A 9064-nucleotide genomic window follows, 5' to 3' on the forward strand; every position below is an offset into this window, starting at 1 on the left:
GGGGCCACACTGGGTAACAGCATGGTTGACTCTCTAGGGAATCAAGACCTCTGTGCGACTCAGTAGTCAAAGCTGAGTAGTGATGAGTGGGAGGGGGAGCAACACTGCCTCTCCCACATCATTCTCGTCAAGACCAGCTGAAGGAGGGTTGTTCCACTCTAAAGGTTGCTCTGACATCACCATGCCACTTACGCCTACATCATCTACTAATATGAAGGGACCATGGCCATCAACTGTGCCTTCATCACCTGTTCATGTGACATCACCATGACACCTTCACCTACTGTGACATCTGTTATTGTGACATCACCATGGCCCCTGTATTCCTGAGGGCACGGCTTAGCACCCCCTTAGCATTTGCTGAGATACCCAAGGTGTAAGGCCTTGCTTTCCTTTCCTGATACATTCATTTATTGTAATGACACTTAGGAAAGCTGCACGGATGACTCTCCATGGGCCAACGTTGCTGCTGTGACATTTGGAGGCTTTGGAGTAGCCTCATTGTGTTTGGTGCTGTATAGACGTATAATAAATGGAAGTCCCTGCCCCAAAGAGCTCACTAGCAAACTGTGACTGTGCACCACCTTTACCTGGGGGTTTTAAAGGAAGGCTGGCGCCATCTGTCTTGGACAGTTTAGACACAAGAAATCCTGCATCTTGGCATAGGGTTAGACTAGATGACCCTAGTGGTCCCGTCTAACCCTATGGATTTATGATACCATGATTCTACCTTCCCGACACTGAATTTAATCTGCCACAGTTTTGCCCCATTGCCTGACTTATCTGGGTGCTTCTGCAATTCTTAGAAGTCTCCTCTAGTTTTGGCTAAATAATTTTGTGTCGTCTTCACACTTTGCCACCTCCCTGCTAATCCTCTGTCCAAGACCATTATGGCTGTATGAATTCAGCTGTCCAAATTGAGATGAATGGTGTCCACACTGGTGTTTAGAGGGACTTTCAGTCACGTTACGCTAGCGCCATTGGGTTAACATGATTGGAAGGAGGACTTTATTCCTAGCCTGGACAAGGCCTAATACATTTGTTAAAACTTTGCTCCTAATACGGACTTAGAGGCACCTGCTGCTACCCTCTTGACATGATGAAATTGATCATTTTAACCTCCTCTTTGTTTTCATTCACGTAACCAATTTCTGAACCCCACCAAAAATTTTCCTTTTACTCTGTGGCTACTTCCAGGCTATAATACACTTCATGAGGAACTCTGTACAGCACCAACACACAACACCCAAAATCTACTTTTTCCACTCTTTTATAAACAATCTCATATAATTCTTGTAGATTGGAGAAGGGTGATTTGCCTTTTTGTCCTCATCATGCTATGAGCATCCAGAGTTTTTATAACTCTCTCATTAATTATTTTTTTCAGCTGATTTTCCTGGTGAAGCTGTAAGGTTCTCTGAACTGTAATTCACAGGCTCACCCTAAGTGCTCTTTTGAACTGGATAACCTCCTGCTCTGTAGTAGAAGAGCTGATTGCTTATTACTATGGTAGTAGCCCAGTCACTGCATTCGTAAATCCCTTCAGAACTCTTGAATGGAGCTGTCTAATCAATCACTTTGTTCCAGCTCCTCCTCTTTTGTCATAACTTTTTAATGCAGCTTTGTCAGGGCTGGGACGATACCTTCCTAGTATCCTCTGCAATGCAGAGCAATCTAAATAAACCATTTAGTTTCCCTGAAATGTCCTTTTTCTCCTTCATTGCTCCCTGTCTGGTAAAGCTGGTGCTTAGTTACCACACACAGATCTCTGCCTCAGAGGGATATATCAAAGGAGATGTTTTAACTCATGCATACAGTCTTGTTTATGTGCTGAGGATTCAGATTACCTCAGTGTTACATTTAAATATAGCTAGAGCAGGTTTTGGTACTTCAGAACTTACCATAGCTAGACCCCAATACTTACTATCTATCTATCTATCTATCTATCCAGCCAGTCATCCAAACTGGAAACCATGGATTCGCAATACTTTGATGAGATAACACTTTTAATTCAAGCACTGGCATTTCATGAAAAATCACACCTTGAAGTTGTCACTGGTCCAGGACTGAGTGTAGCCAATGTTATTTTAAATTTCTGCTTTTATATCCCCTACCCTTGCAGTGAAGAAGCATATCTGGAAGGTCAACGTATTAAGATCTTCCAGACCAAAGGGTGAGTCAATCTGAGCTTCGACTGACAGGCCCTGCCAGTTCCCTCTCTTCTGTATCATGGGAGCTCTGACTCAAGTGCCCCTGCCCAGCTCAGCTGTGGCGATACCATGTGGGGAGAGAGGCCTTTGTCAGGTAGGCTAGTCTTAGGCCATTCAGCAAATGATCAGCTGCGTTCAGCGCTAGCTGAATGGTGCCGCGATACAGCCACTTGTAAAGCTCATTGTAGCTGCCCAGGCTAGGGACGACAAAGGCATGGAGTGTGGGAGCAAGGTCCATCCATGTCGAGGAGTTGTTTCCTTGCTACAGGCTCAGAGGTGTCTGGTCTGGTACAGTCTCAGACAAATCCTTTGACCACTTCCCCACTTCACCCAGACAGCAAGAAAGACACTGCATTTACTTCTGTGGGCTGGCTGAGATGGAAGCATAAACCTCGGCATCAACAGCTGCTTGAAACCCCCCAGCTCATGCTTCCTTGCCATCCCTCCTGATGCATGATCTGCTGACAGGTGGTGAGGCAGGCACAGGTGTAGGAAATGAGTGAAGAGGCAGGCTAAAAAGTGAGTGCTACCTGAGGACAGTGCTGAGCTGGGACCTGATAAACCAGAATAATCAATCAAAACTCCCAAGCCAATGTTAATTCAGTGCTTACTCCACTCCCTTTGCATGGCCATAATACCTTGCTGCCTTCCTTCTCCGTGCAGATGAGGGGAACACCTGGGAGTTCTTAAGCAAACAGCTGCAAGCCCACATCAGGTGATAGGGCTGGAATGATCCTCTACAAGCCTGGGACAGATATAAACACTGAAGGCACAGAGAGACTGTTTGATCCAAAGGGGTGTAAGTAGATAGCATGGGCAGAGACTGAGCAAAGGAGCATTTAGGGTGGATATAAAATTCCTAGCATTGAGGCCTCTTGGACAAGTGAATAATCTCCCAAAGGAACGGGGGACATTCCATTCCTTGAGACAGCTGAAGGTCCAGCCTGGAAAATGTACTGCAGGGAACAATAATGGACTAGACCCAGGGCCAGCTCTAGGTATTTGCAGCCCCAAGCCAAAAAAAAAAAAAATCTCCAAATGCGCAACTGCAAAAAAATAAAATACATTAAAATAAACCCCCCGGAATGCCACCCCTGGAATTGTGCTGCCCCAAGCATGTGCTTGGTTTGCTGGTTCCTAGAACCAGTCCTGACTAGACCCTGAACAAGATGGGATGTGGAATAGCAATGATTAATTTGTGCCAGGGCTTGCCAGAGCTGAGCCTCAGCACCCCTAGGCTAGGTAAGTCATAGCCCTGGCACTGCTGGGCATGGCAGTTCAGAGCCCCAGCACCGCTGAGCTTGGCAGTTCGGAACCTGGCACAGCTGGGATTGCCACATCAGTTATGAAAGTTAAAAAAAAAAAAAAAGCTTGATTCCTGCCGCTTAATTGCTTAAGCCCGGGCACCTCTTTCATACTAATGAAGCACTGTGGAATAGCAACAAGATATACATCAGTGTGCTACCAGAATGGTCCTTCAGCATGCCCTTAGGGTTAGATCTAGTGACCTTTGGTCACTAGGGCTAACCGAAAATCAGCCCTGCTGTTACACTGGAATTTCCAACAGTTACAAATTTGCTTTTGTTCTGAACTGGAACAAAACAAAACAAAATTCACAATGTCCTGTGAAATGAAATTTTTCATTTTTGTTGTTTCAGAGCAATTTTGACTTTTTGATTCAATATAACATTTTAATTTATAATAGCAAATATTGGAATGAAAAGTCATTTCTGAAGAAAAAAATGAAATGTTCCATTTTGACCTTATCAAAATGTCTCATTTCATTATTTTTTAAGAAACAAAATTTAATTTTTCTGACATAAAAATGTTCTGTCTGAAAATTGTCAACCAGCTGTTAGTATGAAAATAGCCACCCAATGAACTACCCAACATATCTTTTTCCTGCTAGCGTGAAGCTCTGTAAAGTTACACATAATTAAAGGAATCAATTTAAAGCCAGTTTTTAAAGATTTTATCCAACATTTTCCTCCAGGAAGAGAGCCATCTATGAAGGTTCTGAGGGACATTCCTCCCCTGCAATTTACATTCATTTGTTGTTATGTTTGGACGTATATTTCATTTGGTTTTACGTTTTAGTGGATGGTTGAGCTCCTTGCCCCATTCCATGCCCCCAAGGGAAAAATCATGCAGGCTCTCAGTTCAGATTTTAGAACATGATGGTAATTGGAAGAGGCCAGAAGGCCACAAAGGGTGTCTACACAGCCAAGAAAAAGTAGACTTGGCCTTGAGCCCGAGCTCTGGGACCTTCCCACCCTGCACAGCCTGGGTTGCTGCCTGAGCCCAGAAATCTGCACAGCGATGAAACAGCCCCACAGCCCAATCCCCATGAGCCCAAGTCGGCTGTGTAGACGTACCCACAATGCCTGGGAGGGCAGATGAAATGTGGGGGGAAGTGAGCAGGTCGAACTGGCCCTTCCCTCACACTGCATGGGTACCTAAGGGACGTGGATACCCTGATCACCCCAGCATCTGAGAGCTTTGCCATCCTTAATGTATTCCTCCACACAGTGCCCCTGTGCAGCAGGACAGCGCTATCACCCCCAGTTTACAGATGGGGAACCGGGACCCATAAAGACTACAGCCTGGGGGTACACAAGGAATTAGGTCTTGTGATGCTCAGTGCCTCAACACCTAACGTTCAGGCCTCTGGAAAATCACTGCAACTCACAAAGCTTGAGTTAAGCCCTATACAATGGATCAGGTGAGCTAAGCACCTCGTATCGCCGTCACCAAAAGCTGTCTGGCTGGGTGGGGAGCTGCCTAAACCAGCCATTGAGAGAGGATAAGGGTAGGTCTACACTACCCACCAGAGTGATGGGTAGTGATCAATCTATCGGGGATCGATTTATGGCTTCTAGTGTAGATGTGATAAAATCGATCCCCGATCGCTCTGCCGTTGACTCCAGAACTCCACCATGGCTAGAGGTGGAAGCGGAGTCGACTGGGGATCAGTAGTGGTCGACTTGCAGCCATTTTCACTGCCAGGTAAATCGACCTAAGATACGCTGACTTCAGCTACACTATTCGCATAGCTGAAATTGCGTATCTTAGGTCGATACCCCCCCATCCCCCAAGTGTAGATCTAGCCTAAGAGAGGAGTTATGAGGGAGATGCTGCCTCTGTCACCAGCAACGGGACATGATGTGGCGGGCATGCTCAGAAAGCACCTACCAGATTGGGTCCCTCAGGTGGCCGAACGCCTGTCTTCCCCTGGTTGATGAATCACACTGGAGCTTAGGTGGAAGACAGGTGCCTAGATGCCCACAGGGAGGAAGCAGGGTGCATGCCCAGAGGCAGAGACACAGTCATGAACAGAAATTGTACTGCCAACACTAGGCACATCCTGAGTTTAGGCACCTGCAGGATTCAGTGGGAGTTTGGGGCATATTTAAAGAGGAAAATCCTTAAACTCGTTAAGCCAAGTTCCCTCCGGAATAACTCCTGATTGCATCGGGGAATTTGACTCACTGTGTAAAACGGGGAATAAAGAAAAGGAAATGCTGAATGTTTGTTACAATCACTGTGGTCCCAGCCCCAAGTTGCCTTTGTTTAGTTTTCTGGGGGTGATCAGGATTTCCTCTGCTTTGCAGAGCTGAGGTCCCAGCCGAGCCCCAGTGGGAGTCAATGCATAGTTGTGAGATCACCAGAAAGGCCCCACTGGCCAGTCATCAGGGCTGCCCCTGCCACTAATGGCTGGATCTTGCTCTGTGCCAAATCTCTTCCAGGGCCTGCATGAAAGGTTTTGCTGGAGAAGAGACAGTGTTTGTGCTGATGCAATAATCCCCCTTGAAGAGGAAACATCCTGAGGCCTGTGTGTTTACTACATCTGACTAGCAGGTACTGAAATCCTTGACATGGCTGGGTAATGGATTGAGCGTGTTCCCGTATCGAACCTTTGCTGAAGGGAAGCCATCAATTCAGGAGGCGCTGCAGCTGGAGTGTTCCCTGGGAAGCCACCGGCATGCACACAGCCAGACAATTACAGCTGAAAATCCAAGTGAGCCTCCAACCTGCCAGACATCAGTGGAATAAATATCTCACACCTGACGCTGACACCATACAAATAAGCACCTGCTTATGCAGGGAGCTGATACGGAGAACCAGCCTCTAGACTTGGCTGTTGCTAGGAAAGCCCCATCTAACCAGATGGAAGAGCTGAGAATGGCAGGCTGGCAGAGGCTGCAAAAGTAGAAGCCACCATAGGTATCGTTCTGTAGGCCTGGCCATTGTAGTACTGGGGACTGTGCCTTCAAGGGCTGAGCTTTCCAGGCAGATAGTCTGGGTGGGTGCTGCTGATATGCAGACAGATGGAACTGGACACAGAATAATGCTCAGCAGGCTGCATCATTCCATGATCACTTGGTGCATAAAGTATTTGCAAGAGATCTGCTTTTTTCTGTGTCCAGATGCATCTGGCTGTGCATAGCAATTGAAAGAGCTTCAGAGCACTTTCTGTCTGGAATGCTCTGCCCTCAAAGGCACGGTTGAATGGTAGGATCACTGAACACTGCATTGTGTAAAGAGAAAGTAAGGCTATGTCTACACTGACAACGTGTAGTTAATCCACCTCCCCAAGAAGCATTAGCTCGGTGGATGGAAGAATTCTTCTGCTGATCTAGTGCTGTCTACACTGGAGGTTAAGCTGGCCCAGCTGAGTCGCTCAGGTGTTCTACTTCCAGTTTGGACCAGCCCTAAGAAAATACCTGGAGTGGAGGAGCAGAATTGTTAAAAGCCCCACCCGAGCTGAAACTGTCAGTAAATGTGGAACACAAGTGGGGAAGGTTTAAAGAGCCCTTCACTCTATATCTGCAAGCACTGGGGGGCCAGCAGACAGGAGGATGGTCACAAGGTTACTTTATCCCTGACAATAGCTGGTCCTGAAGCACTTGATGAGTTTAACCTTTTCAGTTAACACAGGCACAGGGATGCGAGGAGCTCTGCACTCCACGGAAAAATGAGACAGAGGCGAGAGATGCTTTTAAACAGAGGGTACAATAGGAAGGAGAAGCCATAGAAGCACTTGTGACTGATCTAAGGCTGAAGATTCAATCTTGCAATTTTTTTTGGTGTGGGGGGGAGGAGGATAAGTGATCGGGATCTAATGGGGAATCAAATCAGAGAGAGTCACTGGGAGACCAGGCATTAACCTGTTGTGACAGGTTCGGTCACAGAGACCCCCTTGGAACTGATAGCTTCCTTTGACAGGGTAATAAGCCTTGAGGAAAGGGGGAAGTGGTAGATGTGTTATATCTTGACTTTAGTAAAGCTTTTGATACTGTCTCGCATGACCTTCTCATAAACAAACTAGGGAAATGCAACCTAGATGGAGCTACTATAAGGTGGGTGCAAAACTGTTTGGAAAACCATTCCCAGAAAGTAGTTATCAGTGGTTCACAGTCACGCTGGAAGGGCATAACGAGTGGGGCCCCGCAAGGATCAGTTCTGGGTCCAATTCTGTTCAATATCTTCATTCATGATTTAGATAATGGCATACAGAGTATACTTATAAAGTTTGCAGATGATACCAAGCTGGGAGGGGATGCAAGTGCTTTGAAGGATAAGATTATAATTCAAAATGATCTGGAACAACTGGAGAAATGGTCTGAAGTAAATAGGGTGAAATTCAATAAGGACAAATGCAAAGTACTCCACTTAGGAATTAACAAGCATTGCACACATACAAAATGGGAAATGATTGCCTACAAAGGAGTACTGCGGAAAGGGATCTGGGAGTCAAAGTGGGTCACAAGCTAAATATAAGTAAACAGTGTAAAGCTATTTCAAAAAAAGCAAACATTCTGGGGTCTATTAGCAGGAGTGTAGTTAGCAAGACACGAGTAGTAATTCTTCTGCTCTACTCCGCTCTGTTTAGGCCTCTGCTGGAGTATTGTGTCCAGTTCTGGGTGCCACATTTCAGGAAAGATTTGGACATATTGGAGAAAGTCCAGAGAAGAGCAACAAAAATGATTAAAAGTCTAGAAACGGGAAGATTGAAAACATTGGGTTTGTTTAGTCTGCAGAAGATAAGACTGAGGGCTTGTCTACATCAGAAAGTTGCAGCGCTGGTGAGGGAGTTACAGCGCTGCAACTTAGGAGGTGTACACATCTGCAGGGCACCACCAGCGCTGCAACTCCCTGTTTGCAGCGCTGGCCGTACTCCCGTTTTGTCTCGGGTGTAGAGGATCCAGCGCTGGTGATCCAGCGCTGGTAATCAAGTATAGACACTTACCAGCGCTTTTCTTGACCTCCGTGGAATAAGCAGGTATCCCAGCATACCTGAGGAAGCCTCTGGTAATCAAACTGGTCTCCTTCCCCAGCTTGCTCTCGCGTTCCCCGAACCCCGAGCAAGCAGGTCTCCTTCCCTGAGGTTTGCTGGGTGGTTCCGGGAATGCGAGAGCAAACCGCAGCGAAGCTGGTCTCCTTCCCCGGTTTGCTCTCATGTTCCCCGAACAAGCAGGTCTCCTTCCCTACGGTTTGCAGGGTGGTTTGGGGAACGCGAGAGCAAACCGCGGCGAAGCTGGTCTCCTTTCCCGGTTTGCTCTCTCATTCCCCGAACCCCCGAGCAAGCAGGTCTCCTTCCCTGCGGTTTGCAGGGTGGTTCGGGGAACGCGAGAGCAAACCGCGGCGAAGCTAGTCTCCTTTCCCGGTTTGCTCTCTCGTTCCCCGAACCCCCTTGAAGCCGCCCAACAGCGCTGCAGTGTGGCCACATCTAACACCACTTGCAGCGCTGGTTGCTGTAAGTGTGGCCACTCTGCAGCGCTGGCCCTATACAGCTGTACTAATACAGCTGTAACAACCAGCGCTGCAAAATTTTAGATGTAGACATGGCCTGA

The sequence above is a fragment of the Gopherus evgoodei genome, chromosome 13 (genome assembly GCF_007399415.2).
Source record: "Gopherus evgoodei ecotype Sinaloan lineage chromosome 13, rGopEvg1_v1.p, whole genome shotgun sequence".
NCBI classification, from domain to species: Eukaryota; Metazoa; Chordata; order Testudines; family Testudinidae; genus Gopherus; species Gopherus evgoodei.